The sequence below is a fragment of the Orcinus orca genome, chromosome 1 (assembly GCF_937001465.1).
Source record: "Orcinus orca chromosome 1, mOrcOrc1.1, whole genome shotgun sequence".
Taxonomy (NCBI): Eukaryota; Metazoa; Chordata; class Mammalia; order Artiodactyla; family Delphinidae; genus Orcinus; species Orcinus orca.
Window position 1 is genome coordinate 61,294,403 of NC_064559.1, and position 19,615 is coordinate 61,314,017.

The window sequence follows — 19,615 nt, forward strand, 5'->3', positions numbered from 1 at the left end:
GCCTCTCACTGTTGTGGCCTCTCCCGTTGCGGAGCACAGGCTCTGGACGCGCAGGCTCAGTGGCCATGGCTCACGGGCCCAGCCTCTCCGCGGCATGTGGGATCTTCCCAGACCGGGGCACGAACCTGTGTCCCCTGCATCGGCAGGCGGACTCTCAACCACTGCGCCACCAGGGAAGCCCTATTTAATAAGTATTTCTTGACAGCTTATTATGTGCCAAGAATTGTACTAGGTATTAGTGATTCAATGGTGAATAAAATAGACTTATTGCTGTCCTCGTAGAGTTTACAATCGATTGCTGGGTCAGCAAACTACAGTCCATGGGCCAAATTCAGCCTGTCATTTTTTGTACATTTTAAAATGTAATAAAAATCAAAAGAAGAATAAAGTTTTACTGAAACACACCACACTAATTTGTGCATTATTTATGGCTGCTTTTACACCGCAGCAGCAGAGTTGAGTAGTTGCAACAGATATCGTACGGCACAAACCTGAAATATTTACTATCTATCCCCTTACCGGAGAAGTTGGCAGATTCCTGAATAGTGGGATAGATAGAAAAGAAACACATAATCAAATTATAAATAATCACAGATTGTGGCAAGTGATATGAAGGGGAAAATGAGGCCAAGATTGAGAATGTCAGGAGCACCTGTGTGGATGGGGTGGTCAGAGAATGCTTTCAGGTGCAAGTGACAGTGAAGCTGAGATGGGAAGGGTGAGAAGAGTCCAGCTATGCTAAGAGCAGGGGCAGTTCTGTTCCAGGCAGTGGAGAGGGGGTGGGTGATGTCAAAAGGACTGATATGGGAAAGATGTCAGCCTGTTTGAGGAGGTGAGACGCCTTCATGTCTGGAGAATAGTAAGAGGGGAGCCTGACACATAAGTACACGGGAAATCAGTGAAGAATTTTAAGCAAGGGAATGACATGGTTTGATTTGCATGTATCAAAGATCACTTCAGCTGCTCTGTGGAGAATGGATTGCAAGAGAAAAAGAAAAGAGAAGGAGAGAGTATTTAGAAAGGGAATGCTCTAGCCTTTCCTATAAGGCCCCCTCCCACACCTTTCTCCCATGAACATGTACTACGGTCAACTCCATAAACCAATCAAGGTGAGATGCTTCAGGATTCTGTAATGTTTTGCAATTCTTTTTTTGAAAGTCGGTTATCGAGGTTTAGATGTCTAGAATAGCAACTGCTAAAAATTTCTGAAGAAGCGTGTGTTTTCTATCAGATTTTACTCTAATAAGAACTCATTGAGGAATATTTTCTTATGAAAAAATAAGAGTTTTCAAATATGATGCAGTAGAATATAAACACTGTTATTAGAAACCGTAACTAGTGGTAGTCACTTTACTCTTCTGGCAAGCTGTATAACACTTCTCTGGAGTAGATACCCATACTGGGAAGGAAGGTGAGGCCAACACTGATAGCTAAACATCTGTGCACAAGAAGTGAACAGTAATCTGTGGTTGATGCAATCAGGGAGATGGAAAGAGTTTGGAGAAGGTAAGATAGAGGCTGAGAAACATGGCTGTGGAGACCAATGGGGAATTTCTGGAGAAGGATTAGCCTGAGGACTTTTAAGAACTCTGGTATCTATTGTTTAATTGCGTTACATTTTGCAGTGCTGCCATTTTAAAACCTTCCTTTTTTTTTTTTTTTTTTTTTAAAAGACTTCAGTGAATATCTTATACAAGTGCACAGACTTGGGTTGGTGGTTTTCTGGAAGTAAATGGGGTGCTATCTCACAAAATATGAGATAGTATAGAGAAGGAATCACGTGTGTGGGGTGGTCGGGTGATCTATAAAATAAAATAGTTAGGTGAAAGCAGAAATTCAGAGTCAGATGGACTAGGAGAAAATTTAAGAAATATAAGAATTCTAAGAAAGACCAGGTGAGAAAACAAGTTTCTCACCAAAAGTAATAGGGATTTTTGAGGCCATTTTATTTGACAGTTTAAGGACACTACGGCTGCAGCTTACATGCGGGTTACAAATCATGGCCTCTCATTAGTTCTATAATTTACATAAGGTCAGTAGTGTGTTCATTTCAGAGACTGGGAAGAGCAGCCAGAGAGCTTAAATAACATCCAAGGGCACTGACATTCCCAGGGATAGAACCCCTGTTGTTCCTCTGGCCACTGGGGCCCTTGATAAAGCCCGTGCTTCTGGCTACTTGGTATATGAAAGCCAAGGTCAAAGAAAATCCAAAAAGAACAAAAGTAAATGTTTATGGAAAAACACAATCCAGCATTTATAGGAAGTATTTGCTTCCTCGTGTCTCTTGTCCTTTCTGAATTCTGGGTTTCCCTAAAAGAAACAGTTCTATTTTTAGGAACACACACACACACACACACACACACACTCTCTCTCTCTCTCTCTCTCTCTCTCTCTCTCTCTCTCTCATAAGGGCCAGATTTTGCTGAGCCTTTTTCAGGAAGCATTTTCCCACCAATCTGTTTCTGGGTTTCACACACCAGCTCAGAGAGTGTGAAACATGATGTTTCCATAGTCTCTTCCAGTCAACTCGGTATCCAATAAAAAGACACAATTAAAAGGATAGTTTTGTAATTTAAGAAAGATGAGGTAATTTAGCATTGAGGATCCCAGTAGGAATCTGCCTAAATCTGCACAACATGAAGAATAATGAGGACTTTAGTCAATTCAGTCTCATGAAGAGCTTCTTTGATATGCTTTTTACTTTCCTAATCTTAGGACTGACTGACAGTGTCCTGGAGACTAGAGTGGGCCTCTTGTTACCCAAGAACCTAAGCAAATGACCTTAGCTATGAGGTATCTGGTGCAATGGTGTGGATGAACCTTCAGGATGTGAGTGGGACTCCAGGGTCTTCCCTGGAATGGCCAACAGGAGTTGAACTGCCTCACTTCCTCTCTACTATAAGTCCTACCAAAAAATTCTGGAAGAGCCCCTCTCTCTTTCCCACATGTCTTGGATGAAATCCTGACCTAGACTCCTAGTAGAGATAGGAGCAGGCCAGATAAGAGGGCACAAAACCCTCCTTCCACAGACCCATAGAAATGGGAGTCAATACATGGATGAGAAGTTGTCTTGGCTTTCCTGACCCTGCCTCTCTCCATTTTTCCAGACTCAAAAGAATGTTCTTCTTCCTTCTCTCTCAGAATGCAAGAATGAATAAATAATTGTCTACAAAGCCTCTTGAGTTTCTTGAAGAAAAGTACTGTCTGAATATAAAAGTAAATGTGCTAGACAGCTATCAGAGCTCAAAGCAAGAAAGTTGCAGACTGGGAAGAAACTTGCAAAATATAACTTAACATGTCAAAGTCAAAATCTTGTACAAATAACTAGGTAGCATTGTTTTTTGAGGTCAAGAGAATCTGCAGAGCCTGCTGTTCCCACTAAATAATAATAACCACCACCAATCCCTGTTTAGTGATTAATAGTTTGCAAAGCACTTTCAATACATGGCCCAATTTCTCATCAATGAGACATGCAAGTAAAACAGAAACATTGTGAGATAATATCTATTCTTACCACCAATTAAGATGAAGAGAACCTAAGACTCAGGAACGGTAAATTTTGCTCATTTCCTCAGTTGATAAGTGGTAGAATCAGCAACTGAATCCAGATCTTGTGGAGCCCAAATCCGTGCCATTTCCACTATATGGGACCACTTCTCCAGAGAGTTAAATATCCCTTTCCCCTCCAACTTCCTGTCTTGTTATGAATAGTCCTTTAAAATATGATTCCTGACTTCTTCAGTGAGGAATCAGCACTTTAGATACCAGAACCAGCCTAGAGTGGCTCACCGGGGCAATAGAGAGCTACTTCTAAGGTGATTTAAGTCAGGTCCTTCAGATCCAAGATATTCCTTCCTCTCCAAGTTGTAAAGTTTAAATTCTAAGTCACCAAGTGAAATAAGTTCAAGTTCTAGATCACCAAGAAAAACTCTAGACAGCCTTTCTTTTCCACAACTACCCCTCAGATATATCGTGTTTAGCTATGATTTATTGCCCCTTCTTGTGCTAGACATGAGCACTTTACGTAAGTCGCCTCAGCCACTCTTTCAGCATTTGTGTTTATGAGTGTTTTGGGCATATTTCTAATCGCTGCACATAAAGTAGTGAACAAAATGGTCAACCCTAACCCTACAAGGGGTGGGTGGGTGGCACAAACAATATGCAAAATAAACAAGTAAGTAATATGTCAGGGGGTTGAGAAGCTCTGTGGATATAAATTAAGTAATCAAGAGGGACAGAAGTGTCAGGGTTGGGTGGTACAGGGGTGGCAGTGGGATATTGCTGTTGGGATGTAGCTGGGTCTCTGATTTAAACAGATCTCCCAAGGACACAGGAAAGCAAACCACATGGTTATCTGGGGACAGAAGTTTCCAGGGAGAGAGAAGAGAGTGCGAATGTCCTTGGGAAAGAATGCTGGGTGCGTTTGAAAAACATGTAGTAGAACAGTGTGACTGGAGCAGGGGGCGCAGGGGGGAGAAAGGTAGAATATAAGACAGGAAAGGCGTTGGGTGAGAGGTCCAGACAGCTTGGAGGCCATTGTCTGAACAGAGATTTCAGATGAATCTTCACAACAAATACGTTTACTGACACCCCCCCCCACCTTCTTATTTACTATTTTTTAAATCGAAGTATAGTTGATTTACAACGTTTCAGGTATATAGAAAAGAGATTCAGTTGTAATAAATATACATATAACTATTCTTTTTCAGATTCTTTTCCATTATAGGTTATTACAAGATATTGAATATAGTTCCCTGTGCTATACAGTAGGTTCTTGTTGTTTACCTGTTTTATGTACAGTAGTGTGTACCTGTTAATCCCAAATTCCCATTTACCTCTCCCATCCCCTTTCCCTGATTTTAAAGTTAAAGACACTCAAAGAGAAATTTCATAGTTACTCAGGGCTACTGCAGGGTGGTCAGGGGTTTAAATCCAGAATTTCTGATTCCAAAGTTTGCTTTCTGTTCTCCTTTTTCTCTATCCTGAGGGTCCTTTTGCTCCCATGTTCCTGAATATAGACTTTAGGCAAATAGCTGTGTCCACAACACATAAATTTTGATGCACATTTCTAAAGTGTAAACATTAAGAAAAATGCATACAGGACATTTTAATGAGAGGCAAATTACATTCTAAATTGTTGCATATGTTAAGTTGGGATTTATAATCTAGGTAATCTAATGCTTTGTTTGTAACAAGGGGAAGAAAGGCAGAAGAGAGGAAGCTGTGGCTGCAAGTCTCAGAAACGTTGAGCACAAGGGCATACTGAACAATCAGAGATCAAAGAGGCCAGTGGAAATGCAGCCAGCGTGAAATGCCAGGCCAATCCCCTGAGGATGAGACAGAGATGCTCTGCACCTGTTATCTAGGAAATCTTCTGAAATGCACACAGTGAAAATGCTGTCCCATGCTTTGGTTTGAGTCCCTTTGACAATGACTACAAACTCTAGAAAATGTCAAATCTCTCTTTCCCATGTTATTTCAAAATTCCAGTAAATATGGTTGGTCATTCACATCGTACCACTAAAAGCAGTGCTCCTGTGATTATATTTTTTGATGAGCCCTAGGGCCCCTATGCAGACCCTCTGGAGCATATCTCATTTGGGGTCTGCTCATTCATGTCTTGACTTCCGAGCTGTGTGGGACCGTCCAGACCAGGTTCATCCTTCATGTCAGATACATGCATCCCTAGGTATGATCCCCTGTAGGTCCAGGCAAAGTCACCTGGTTTCATGTGGAAACAGATGGATAGTAAACCTTACTGACCCACACAGGCAGGTTGGGTGTTTAGAAGACTGGGGTTCACTCCCTTCAAAGGAGCAACTTGATAAAAATCCTACTGCAGCATCGGCTCTCAGCAATTCGGATGCTCTGAGGAATTCCAAGGTAGCTCAGGAGTTCTATCAGAGCAGATGACTTACTGGAGGTTCTGTATGTCCTCATCCAGCTGTTCCCTGGCTTCCTGACAGCCATCATTCGCATGTGGAAACCAAGTAGAGTTCTGAGACCACATCCCTGGAGGAATCCCCTCACCAGCACAGATGGAGAAGGCAATGTAAGGCTGATGAAAACAGTTAAATGAGAGTTGGAGGAGGTCCAGGAAAAAGAAAGGTATCATTCTGGTAGGGAGGGCAGGGTGCTGCTAAGGAATTCATCCAGACAGATCCTGAGAGACAGCCATGAAGTCTCGCTTGTAAAAAGGCTGACTGGACCTGTGGCTTCCTCCGTGGTATAATTTCAGAAATGCCAGGAAAAAAACATCATGTTTTCAGAACACCTTCTTGCTCCTGATTGTTGCTGCCTACAATTCCTTTCACTTATAAGCAGAGGAGTGAGTATAATTTGAGGTCAAAACCCAAAAAATCTAGGAAGAGCAACATCTCAGTGTAAACTCACCTTAGGTGCAACTAACTGACCCTTCGAGAGGAGGTTGAATGAGGAGTAGTGGAAAGAGGTGATATTCGTTTTCTACTGCTGGAAAACAAATTAGATCAAACTTAGTGGCTTAAGACAACACACATTTATTATCTCACAGTTCTGTAGATCAAAAGTCTGGGCAGCTTGGCTGGGCTCTGCTCAGGGTTTCACAAGGCCAAGATCAAGGTGTTGGCGGAGCTGCAATCCTTACTGGAGGCTCTGGGGGAGGACCTACTTCCAGGACCTCTCAGGTTGTTGGCAGAATCCAGTTTTTTTAATTATAGGACCAAGGTCCCCATTTCCTTGTTGACTATAGGCCAATGTTCTCAGCTTCTAGAGGCCACCTGCATTCCCTGGCTAATGGCTCCCTCTTCATCTTCAAAGTCACCAGTGCTGGTTGAGTCTTCATGTTCCACATCTGTCTCATCTCTCCTCTGCCCCATCTCTCCTGCATCTTCTTCCACTGCATCTCTCTGATTCCAACTGGAAAAATTCTTTGCTTTTAAGACTCAAGTGATTAAATTGGGCCCATCAGAAATTCAGGATAATCTCCCTGTCTTAAAGCCTATTACCTTAACTATATCTGCAGTCTCTTTTGCCCTATAATTTAACATATTTATAGGAGCCAGGGATTAGAGTGTGGACATCTTTGGGAAGAGGGCCATTATTTGCTCTATCACAGAGGTGAAGGGGGACAGGTCAGGCTTTTTACACACATTATTTCTTTTAATCCTTACAATTACAATGAAGTACCAGAGGCTCAGAGATGTTAAGAAACTTAACCCAGGTAATATGGCTAAACCTTGGCAGTGTTAAAATCTGAATACAACTATGTCAACTCATAGACAAATAGACTGTTGGATACAGAAGGGGCCTTAGAAATTATCTAGACCGGAAATTGTTACCCTGGGTCTGTAGATTTGAAGTCCATGGGTCCATCAGGGAGTAAGAGAGCCAAGAGAAATTGAAAACAAGGAGGTATATATGTAAAAGCATGTTTTTGTTTTTGTTTGTTGTTTTGAAAGAAAGAGAGGGTTCATGGTTTTCATAAGGACCTCAGAGGACTCCTATACAAAAAAGGATTAAGAAGCACCAATCCTCATGCTTCATTAATTGAGTTTATTTAAACATCGCCAACAACCCATTTTGTTGTAGCTGTGAAGAACAGACATCTAGACTCAGGAGATTTCTTCTGCAGATCTCCTTACATCCATCAGCATCATTCAATTTCTATCCTAACATTCACTGAAAACAATGCAATCCTACAGGGTTATTTTAAAGGTTGGTGTAAAGCTGAAAAGATATTAGCATCTCACCTAGGGCTTCTCTATCATTGTTATTCATGAATATTCATAAACCCTGGAACACTGCAGATACTTTGATAGAGGAGGGAGGTATAAGAAAACGGAAAGCTGTGTGGTTGTGAAATTGTATAGAATCTCTTTCAAAGGTCAGTAATTTTAACCTTCCTCTCGACCAAGCCTTTTTAGCTAATTTTCTTTGCTGTTCCTTTGGTGTTCTGTGCCAGCCTTCTGCACTTCATTCATTGCTTACCTTTTCCTACTCTGGATTTTGACACCCTCAAGGTCATGCCTACACTGTGCCAGGAACTGCACTTAAATCCATGAAACCAAAGAGACACGTTTTCCATAGAGCTTACAGACTAATGTTTCAAGAAACGTTTTTCTTTTAAACTGAATATTAAACAGTCAATATACAAATATTGGTTATATTATTTCTACTGATAATAAAGAGATTGATTTAAATTGCTGACTAGAGATTTCAGCCATGATATTGATTCAACATAATGTTTTAACTAATTCAGCCAAAGAGCCAAAAGAATTATTAAAATAACATACTGACCATTGAAATAGAAACAGAGGGCCATTTTCTATATTTGTTCAATTATGGAAGCAGAGGGGAAAATATTAAAATGTTATGATCCTTATAAATGAATTTCAAGATAATATTACATACTAAGGAATAACAAAGTAGATTTTCTTTGATTTTTCTTTTAATTGAGGCAGAATAAAATGGAAAATAGACAATAGAAGAAAATACCCTATGGTATATACAGGAAAGTAAGAAAAGGGCAGCAAATGAAAAGATACATTCAAATAAAATTATCAACCACTAGCTTTGCAGAGTGGAGACAAACAGAACTGTATGAGTTTAGACAAGTAACTTAAAAACTATGAGCTTCAGTTTTCTCATCTGTAGAGTCATGACAACAGTAACTGTCTTTCTATATTTTTAAAGAGTAAATTTTAAAAATTAAATATTATGTATATTTATAAGTAATCACTATCTAAATAAGAATGCATATGCCATAGTAAAATACCTTGAAAACAGTGGAGTTTTAAAAGTGTTACTAGTGTTTGATTGTATTGTCTCTTTGTTTAAAACATCAGTGAAAAGAAAACTATGAAGGACCCAAGATGTATTATTGTTCTTAGAGGGAAAAACAAAGAACAAAAACACACTCAAGGCACCTGCAGTAAATGGTAGCACAGGAGGAACCAGACCATTTTTCAGTTTTATTGTGACTTTCTAATGGAGTCTTTGGCTTTGGGGATTTTAGCTAATCATTTGACTCATACTTGTGTCTACCACAATGATAAGGGTCTGGGTGTAAACACAGAAAACAAGTAATTAACTTAAGGAGGTTGCAGGGGAGCATGACTGTGGTTTGTCCTCACTTGATGTGCCTACGCTTTTGTGTGAGGTTTAAAGAATGCTATTAGAGCAGGAAGGCTGATGGAACTCAAAGGACAGACCTGCAACATTGCCTGCAGAGAACCTCCTCTTGCTATTGTCGCAGAGCCTGACAAATTTGAGAGCCCCTACTTCACACATACTTATGAAAAGCAGTGACTGTGGTCCTCATTACCACTGCCTCAAGGAATAACTTCTCCGTGGCATAACTCTGCAAAAGGCTGTCTTGTTCCTAACAATATACTGGAGTCCTACCACAGAGTTTAGCATAGGATAGGTCTCGGTAAATATTTGTTGTATGAATACATGACTGAGCTTTTTTTTTTTTTTGTGGTACGCGGGCCTCTCACTGTCGCGACCTCTCTTGTTGAGGAGCACAGGCTCTGGACGCACAAGCTCAGCGGCCATGGCTCACGGGCCCAGCCGCTCCGCGGCATGTGGGATCTTCCCAGACCGGGGCACGAACCCGGGTCCCTTGCATCGGCAAGTGGACTCTCAACCACTGCGCCACCAGGGAAGCCCATGACTGAGCTTTTATGCAACTATTTGGTTCCAATGTATGGAAATAATGCCCAAACGTCTAGCTAAGCTGCAAAATGCTTTATTTGTCAATATGGTGACATGGCAGAGGAGCTTTGTTGGCTGCATAGAATGAAACATCTACCATCATGGACTTCTATCAACATATTTTGTTCCTCAATTAAACCCTTTTCTATGGCCACAGTTTTCCCAAATAAAGAGCCTTTAGATGAGAGGAAGGGAAGGAAAGAGAGATGAAAAGACAGACAGGCTGGTACAACCGGATAAGTCATCACTACCACTATATAAATGATTTATACATCATGTATAAAAAGGAAGAGTTCAGCCCTTTTTTATTACAACTTATTTTTTTTTTCCTGTCATATTTTAACCCTAGGAAGGTCAGACAGATCTAGGTTCTGCAACTTGCCATTTTGAGCACTAGGGCAAGTGACTCTGGGCTTCAATTTCTTCATATGTAAGACGAGAATATTCAAGGATGATGGGGAAGGGGAAGAAACCAAGGAAAGGCAAGTTTTAACTTGAAAGAAATTCTCTCTTTCACACACATAAACACACACAGAGCCTGTTTCTCGTTAGGACCTTTCGCACCCAGCATAGAGTTTAGTAGTGCTCAATAAATACTCCTTGAAGGTGCAAAAAAAACCATCCCACTCTCCATGATATTGTGTCATCACAGACCCTAATTTACACTAGAGAACACAGCAAACAGGGCAAGACCAAAGCCACTACCCAGTCATAAAGTTCAGAGCCCTCAAGAGGGGAAAGGAGTTTACCAGAGGTTGCTATGGGTGGGCCAGGGTGGAGAGAGGCCAGCCCACCCAGGTAAAGCTCATTCCAGGGTGTACTGGCTTCCCAAGAAGCCTGGCAGGGGGCACTCCTCAGCAAGCATGCAGCCTAACACCATCCTTTCCCGCTGAGACTAGAGTGCCTTGTGGGATGGGGATTGTAAGAAATGTTTAGAGCAAGCCTGGCAAACTGGCAGTCCACCAGTCAGATGTAATTTTTATTTTGTTTTGGTTTGATTTTGACTTTTTCATAGTGTTTTCCAAACGCGTGATTTCAAATGCTTTATTTTTGATGCAAGGGCGCAGGTGTGCCCCAGGTGACGCTGCCCCACCTCTTCCTAGTCTTCTTCCTGGCAGTTTCTCTAATTCACATAACCCCCAAATTTTGGGTTTATAACCTCTGCTTGGAAGGAAGCCATAGGGAACATTTAGCCTAATACTGTAGAGAAGATAATAAAAGTATTAATTATAGTAGCAAACATCCGGGTATGTGCTTACTCTGTGCCCGATTCTATCTTAAGGGGTTTTTTGGTTGTTGTTGTTTGTTTGTTTGTTTTTGCAGTACGCGGGCCTCTCACCGTTGCGGCCTCTCCTGTCGCGGAGCACAGGCTCCGGACGCGCAGGCTCAGCGGCCGTAGCTCACGGGCCCAGCCGCTCCGCGGCATGTGGGATCCTCCCGGACCGGGGCACGAACCCGCGCCCCCTGCATCGTTAGGCGGACTCCCAACCACTGTGCCACCAGGGAAGCCCTATCTTAAGGGTTTTATAGGCATGCATCATCTAACCTTTAGAGCAGGCTGAAGCCAACACTGTGGGGTTGTGTTCAGATCTCAGAACTTCAAAGAACTGCAAGGGAGATCAGCTGACGTGTTCTATTTCCACATTCACTGGAGTGACAACTAAGCTTGAGGCTGCTACAGAGGTGGGCTAAGGGCTGAGGTGGCGCAGTTGGGAGACAGGGCTTGGAATTAAGAGATTTCCAATGACCGGATAGCAGCATCAAACCCTTCTCTTACAGCTTCTTTCAGAAAACAAAAGATACCAGCTGAACTCTCGGGAGTGTTTTGAGAGGCAAGGCAAATGGCACATTTGAGAACTGAATTTGGCTCCATTTGTTCAAGGGAAGGTGGGTGGCTTCAGCTGCCTAGGAAACAGGCTTTGAATATGTGCTTCCTGGAATTCTTTATGCTTCTCTCCTGAAAGGGTTCCTAGTGTTCCTGATGAAGGATTCTTATTATTTGGCATTTGCAGGCAGCCTAGTTTTGGCAACATTCTGTTCAATTCTTTATGTTGGTGAGCTCTTACAAAGCCCCGTATCTCTTCAGAGCTAGGCCAGAATTCTCCCTTCTCCCTGCCTCTTTCTCCTTCCCTCTCTTTGCCTCACTCCCACCTGCCAAACTTGTGCATACTTTTATCTTATTTCCAATCTGAGAGCTGAAAATCTGGCACAGCTAGGTGAAGCTACACACAGAGCATCTGCTTCAGTGTTTCAGGCTGCTGCCTAGGAGAGTAAATAGCATATGCAAGGCAGGGGTGCTGTATTGGAAGTGAAACAAGCATCACTGTGAATGGCTGAACGTTGACCGTGACACAAAACCCATGAACAAAACCTCTAAGACCTTGCACTAGAAGAAGCAAAAATAAGCCTTGGCCTGTCCTTTCATGTCATCTGGATCTAAGGTGTAGAAAACAAAGGGAATGAGAGAAGAAGGTCTAGGAAGAACAGCTTCATTCTTCATTCATTCACTTGTATGTTCAGTAAATCTTCACTCAGCAAGTATTAGTTTCAGTATTGTTCACTTATAAGAATCTGAGTAATGGAGCGATACACTTCAGTTAAATGAGATAATGTACTGAAGGACCCAGTAAAGCACTGGGCACACAGTAGGCATTCTATACATATTAATGATAGCTAACATATTCTGGGCTTCCTACTTGCCAGGCACTATTCTAAGCATTTTATATGTAATAACATATTTAGTCATTGAAACAATCTTTCGGAATAAATTACCCCAATATTACAGATAAAGTTAAATAACATGTCCAGTATCATTTACTTAACTCCTTTGTCTTACTTATATGTAGTGCACATCTCAGGAGCCCTGCCCTTCTCAGCAAAGATTAGCTGAGCACTTGACCAGACTAGGGAAGCAGAACTTCTTTAGGAAGTTTGGGACTATGTATCTTGTTGGGAAAGATGAGAAAGAGGAGATAGCTGTAATCCTAAGAGACTATTACAGCCTAGGAGTCTTACCATAATCCTATTGGTTCAGCATGCTGGTAGAGGAAGGTAAGCCACAGTAAGGAGCAATAGGGGCAGAGACTAGGGATCCTGCCACTATTTCATCACACATACACATACATGCGTACACATGCATATGCACACACAGAGTTTCTGCGTTCAAGAGGCTTGAAATCTTTTGTGGATACAAATCACATATACCTGAAAAGACTTACAGGATAATACAAAACAACAACTAGATTTACCATGCTAAATACTATAGGGATATAAAATTAAGTGTTCCTTTCCTCAAGAATTTTGTGATCTTGTTGGTTATATCTGTACATGATTCGTAATTTTTGGAATTCAGACCAGTTGATGTCTACCCATGTGAGCGATTCACTGCAGCCTGAGTGCTCTGCTCAATGACATTCCAGGCAAGGCTTAGACACAGCTATATTTGTCACATGGCCTGTCAAAGAAACACAGTGGATGGTTCAGTAATAAGCTAATAGGCAACATATTGCATTGGGATCATGTGTTATAACTGATACTTTCATTGCATATTTTATGTTGGACTTGTTTGACTTTTATCTTCATGATAAGAAGTTCCTACTATTGTTAGATATTGCTAGCAAAACACTATTACTCCTCTTTAAAGCATTTGGATCCATGTAATTGAAGCAGAGCCTAAGACTGCAAGGGATGCTGTTAAAAACAAAATTATACTGAGGCTGATATAAAAATACAAATATCATGGATAACCCCTGAATTAAAACTTTTGTGTTCGGGCTTCCCTGGTGGCGCAGTGGTTGAGAGTCCGCCTGTCGATGCAGGGGACACGGGTTCGTGCCACGGTCTGGGAAGATCCCACATGCCGCGGAGCGGGTGGGCCCGTGAGCCATGGCCGCTGAGCCTGCGCGTCCGGAACCTGTGCTCCGCAACGGGAGAGGCCACAACAGTGAGAGGCCCGCGTACGGCAAAAAAAAAAAAAAAAAAAAAAAAATGTGTTCATCATTAGTTTTTGTGTTGAACTTTTGTGTTCATCATCATGAACGCTCCATTGTTCTATTTAGTTGGCAATTTGCATTCAGCTTTATACAAAGAAATGCATATAGGGAGGGTTCAAAATAAAGGAATATTCTTTTGAAATCTTTTGTGCAACAAATGACCATCTTCTGATCTATCCTTTGTACAAATCTTTCATATATAGTGAACTTCATTTGAAACAATTTCATACCATAAAAGCAATTGAAAACCCCTGACATAGAGTATCAACTCTGTGGGAAAAATGAGAGAGAAGACTTGAAAGGCAGAGTGAAGTCTTATAAATCATAGAATGATATTAGCAGCTATGACTGTAGAGCCAGATATAGGTAGGAAATAGATGCAGAACACAATCAGATACTTAACTATCTGTGCAAAATATGGTCCTTCCAGAGAGGAGGAATGTGTAAAGAATTCTATGGAGTCAAGTGGCCGATTTATTAATTGAACCAGTTGGGTAGTAAATCAACCTGCACGAGCATATGGAATTTTTTCCCACATCAATCAGTCAACAAAGCTAAAATAGATTATTAAAGAATTAAATTAAAAACATCATTAGAAATTTGAGAGTGTATTTGTGGAAACAACCCCATTTAAGGCAAATGGCCAGGATCTCCAACTGGCAAAGCATATTATGAATAGGTCTCAGCTTTCAAAGAAGTATGACTCTGGATATGGGCAGTTTTAGAATTCACACCCCAGCCAGAATCATTGGTTGGTAATCAACCTCTTTTAGTTGAGCATTATAATTGTCTCCTGTGAATTCTAGTTCACTTAGGTGGTCTTCCTGTTTCTTTTGTGAGTTGTCTTTTCACTCTGAGAAAAATTATACAATATGCATAGATGAGATGCTATTTTCTATCCATCGAGAGTGGCAAAAGTTCATAAGCTTGACAAATTATATTAGTGAAGTTGGGAAACAGGCATTTTCATACACTGCTGATGAAAATGTAAAATGTTACAAACTCTATAGGCATTGTAAATGTTAGTGTTTACCCTTTGATCCTAGGGCCTACCTTGAAGATATACTTCTAACAATAAAAAAACATATCTGCAAAAGGTTATTTATTGCAGCACTGTTTATACTGCAAAATTTTGGAACTACCTAAATGTCCAAGTATAGGAGATTGGTTGAGTGAATTATGGTACAGTCACATAATAGAATGCTATATGGCTGTAAAAAAAAATAAGAAAAGTCTCTATGAAAGTATTGAGTAGTGATTGCCAAGGGACAGTATTAAGTGAAAAAAAAGTACAAAAGAGCATATAAATATAGCATGTTACCCTTTGTGTAAAAAAGATGAGGAAGTTTAAAAAAAACATATGTATACAGTTTCTTTTTACAAAAAGAAACGGGAAGAATAAACCAGAAAACGATAAAGTTGGCTACTTACAAGGGATGGTGGAAGGGAAATGAGGTGGAAGGGATATGGAAGGGAGTTACATAAAATTATTCTTAGAGAATAAAAATATCTTTCTGTTTAATTTGCCTTTTGGAAGCGTGTTTATGCACTACATATTTAAAATATATACAGTTGTCCCTTGCTATCCACAGCAGACTGGTTCCAGGACCACCCTGCAGATATCAAAATTCATGGATGCTCGAGTCCTTTCTATAAAATAGCGTAGTATTTGCATATAACCTATGTACATTCTCCTGTATAATTTAAATGATCTCTAGATTACGTCATAATACCTAATACCATGTAAATGCTATATCAATAGTTGTAAATACAATGTAAATGCTATGTTAATAGTTTCCAGCATGAGGCAAATTCAAGTTTTGCTTTTAGGAACTTTCCGGAGTTTTTTTGAATTTTTAATCTGTGGTTGTTTGAATCCACGAATGTGGAAACTGAAGATAACAGAGGGCCAACTGGGTATAAAATATACATTAATTAAATCAGCAGGGATGGGAAGGGGGAAAAGAACCTAACACTGAAAGCAAACTGAAACTTATGAATCTTAAAGAATTTCAAAGAAATTCTGAAGCTACTTCAGGTGTATTCTAGGATTAAGCAAATGAGTAAATATATAAATATATATTTTGTTGGGGTCCAGATACCTCATTATGGAGAAGGTACATATATGGAATGGGAGTAGGCAAGAACAAACCCTGTGGGGATAAATTGTATTTCATATTATCTGTGTGAACTCGTTATTTCTAAATTATGTACATGTTTGTATATGTATATATATAAACATTCCTATATTTTCTAGCTTTGTCTGCAACAAGGATCTAGAAGCAAAATCACCCCAACAACACCTGTAGCAATTAGCTCATCTTGGTTTCTAAATACTGCTTCCCAATAAATGGAATCAGGGCTCCTTAGAGAAATGGCAAATCCCAGGGCTGGGATAGGGTAGGTAGAAAATGAGATATTTTGTTACGTTAGAAAGTAAGGAAGTTAAAACACACAAAAAGACACAGATCCTACTTGAAGGGGCTCTCACTGACCAAATCTGGGACAATGTAAACACCAAAATAATTAACGGCAATAAGAAGGTCACTGATAATCAATAGATAAGTAAACAAATAAATAAATGGGTGAGAAGAGAGGGCTCTTGCCTAGAGTAAGTCTGAGCACTGACCGGAGGAAATGCTGGAGTTAGAAATCTATCATTTTGCAAGCATCCTAGTTAAGATTGGTTCAGGCAAGAGCCAGTAATGGATACTAAACCTAGTGGGGCACTCGGATAGGCCAGGCCTGGAAGTGGGGCCTTTGGCACTTCCATGCGCATCCTATCAGACCAAACTCATTGACGCGGCCACACCTAATTTCAAAGGAGGCTGGAAAGTTTGGCGTGCCCAAGGAAAACAAGGAGAACACAGCTATTGGTGAACACTAGTAGTCCTCATCAGGGTTTAGGAGATTTTGGCATACTGGAATATTCAGCTGTGATAGCTAGTCTCTAAGGAAGGTCCCCCAGTGAACCACACGTCCCGATACTTGATGCTCTTGTGTGGTCCTCTCCCACATTGAATCAGGGCTGGACTCCTGTTAACAAATAGAAGGAAGTGGAAGTGACTCTGCTCCAGTTCTATGTCCGCTTAGATGTTAAGAAGACTTGTAGCCCTCACTGTTGGAACCCTCACTTTTGGAAGCCATGTGCCGTCGTGTAAGAAGCCTGGCTTTCCTGCTGGAGGGTCCATGTGGAGAGGCCACATGGAGAAGAGACATGGGACTGAGGGGGAGGGTGGGGAGGGAGAGAGAGAGAGAGAAAGAGAGAGAGAGACATAGCTGTCTAAGCAATTCCAGTGAAGTCTCCAGATGATACCAGACAGAGCTCTGGGCCCAGAAGTATGACAGCATGTTTGGCACATAGATCGTATGACCAAAAAAAAGAGAGGAATTTCAGAAACCTGACCTCAGAATTCCCAAATTCTAAGTTAGGGATAAGATTTTCCATGACGGGTTTTGTTTTTCGGGGAAGTGGAGATAAGTCATGAACGCTCTCCTAATAAACGCTTTACAAAGTCTTACTCTGGAGCAGTTGAGGAGAAATGATCTTTATGCATGATATGTAAGCTTGGCACCGTGCAGACTCAATATCTGAACTGGTAGAAATATTTCAGGCAGCCAGCTCACAGATAAAGCAGGCCAGGAAGCTGGTCCCTGGTCCGAATCCTCTGATTGGGTCATTCAGACCCAGGGATGGTGTGAAGGGGCCCCTGAGGCACAGATGACGCAGTCCTTCCAGGCCAACCACGTTAAGAGAAAGGCCCAGTACAGATCCAGTTATGGAAGGAGGGTGCTGTATGCATCTTTGAGTTCTGCCAGTTTAGTCCAGAAGAGAGAGAAGTGCTCAGGATGAAGTTAAATCCTGCTAAAAAGCTCACTGATTGTTGAAAGGGGTGGGGATGGAGGGTAGAAGTTGCAGATGTGCAGAGAACGAGAAATAAAGGAGGAAGGAGAAGAAATAGGAAAAGCAAGGAGGAGGAAGGAAGTTTTATGTTAAGCTCTGTCAATATCTAAATTTGGTGTCTATGTTTAGACAGCCAATAATTTATTTCCGGATCACTTATTCTGCCCTGCTGTCTATGTGAAATCTCACACACTCTTCACAGAAGTGGATTAGATTACCGCGGGTTGGGGTTTGGGGAGAGAGAAGATTTTAACCCACGCTCCTTGGCAGTGGAATGTCAGTATTTCTGTGTAGGAAGTACTCTGGATAGTAATGTAGTTGGAAAAGGGCTGGCTAGGAGACTTGCATTGAAACTGTGCTCAGATGTGAGAACACTTTTTTTTTTTTTAGCTTATATTCTACTGCTTATTTGTGATGGATTGAAAAGGGGTCTAAGGTGTCCCCAAGTCTCCCAAATCTCCACCCCAACCCCATCCCTGGCACCTCTCACAAGGGACCATGGCAATTGCCAAGCTGTAGAGTGCCTCTCTGTTTCCTTGGCTAAGCTGGCTGACAGGACTGGTGGATAAGCTGACCACAGACTGGCAGCCATTCCCCCAGCACTCTCAGGATCTTTGTAGGTTCGAGAATCTCCCTTTCGTCTAGTGACATAGATCCTTTATCCAAGCCACCCACTTAATTTCTGTTTTCCTACCGGTTCTTTAGTGATCTTTCTACTGCAGGAATATGGCTAACCTTAGCTTTTCACACGTTTCACTCATGGCATTTTCAAAGGCCCTACATTTATGTTGTGTCTAGGACAATGGACAGTTTTCATCAACTCGTCTCCATTCTTTGGGCATTATATTCTAAAATAATGCTACTGGAAGTGTAGTTGTTGGGCTAGCAGCATCACTTGGGAGCCTGTTAGAAATGTGAAATCTCAGCCTCACCCCAAATATACTAAATCAGAATCTCTGAGTCTAGGGTCCAGGAATCTGTTTTAACAAGTTCTCCAGGTGATTTCATTGCTATCCAAGAGTCTGAGAAACACTATTCCATTTGTCATTTTGTATTTTTCTTCTCTCTCTACTGTTTATTACTGACTGAGATTTTATTTTTGAATATAGGGATAAAAAAATAAATATCTGCTCAAGCAAGTTGATTTGAGACGTTACATAAAATTTTACATGCCCAAAAAACATCCCTAAAACATGATATTGCCATGGCGCTGTCTCTGCTTTTGTTAGTTTCTGGACTGAGAATGAGTGAATGAAAGAGAATCTCTAATGTGCTTTGGATATCAAGATCCAGGAGGAAAGGGCATTGTGTTAATTAGGATTTTGTTTCGGCTCTATAACAGAGAGATCCCAAGTAATAATGGAAATGGATTAATCATAGTAAAAGTTTATTTCTCTCTCACATAGAAGTCTAGGTGGGCAGCATTGTAGTTCCACAATGATGAGGAATCCAGGCTTCTTCTGCCTTGTTGCTTTGCCATCCTCAGACTGCATCATTCATTTTGTGGTCCAAGGTGGCTGCTCCAGCCACTGCCATTACATCTGCATTCCAGCCCATAGAAAAAGAGAAAAGGGAAGCGAATAATACTATAAATAATACTATGAGACAATATGGCCAGAGCCACAGAAGATGTGGATCCAAATTGCACTGGGTGCTGTTTTGGTCTTGGTCCTCTTTGACCTTAGACCCTTTCCTCCTCTTTTTTCTGCTTTTCTCTGTTTGGACAAAGGGCTGCCACTTGGAGGCTGTATCTCCCAAGCTCCCTTGCCAGCTGACTTTCACTGGATTCAGTCATTGGGAAACACTGGTGAGAGATTAGTAGGTAGCAGGAAGGGAGCAACTGAGGTATTTTTTTCCTGTCTCCTTCTGTCTTCATGCAGCGATTCCAAGGATGACTGTGTCTGTCTGAGGTTCCAGCTCCTACCGGCCCCTCGGCTCTAGAAACACTACCTCCTTTCTTCATCTTTCCAGTCCTCTGGTGGTAATGGCTTCTTGCTGGTGTTAACCTCTGGATTGCTTCATC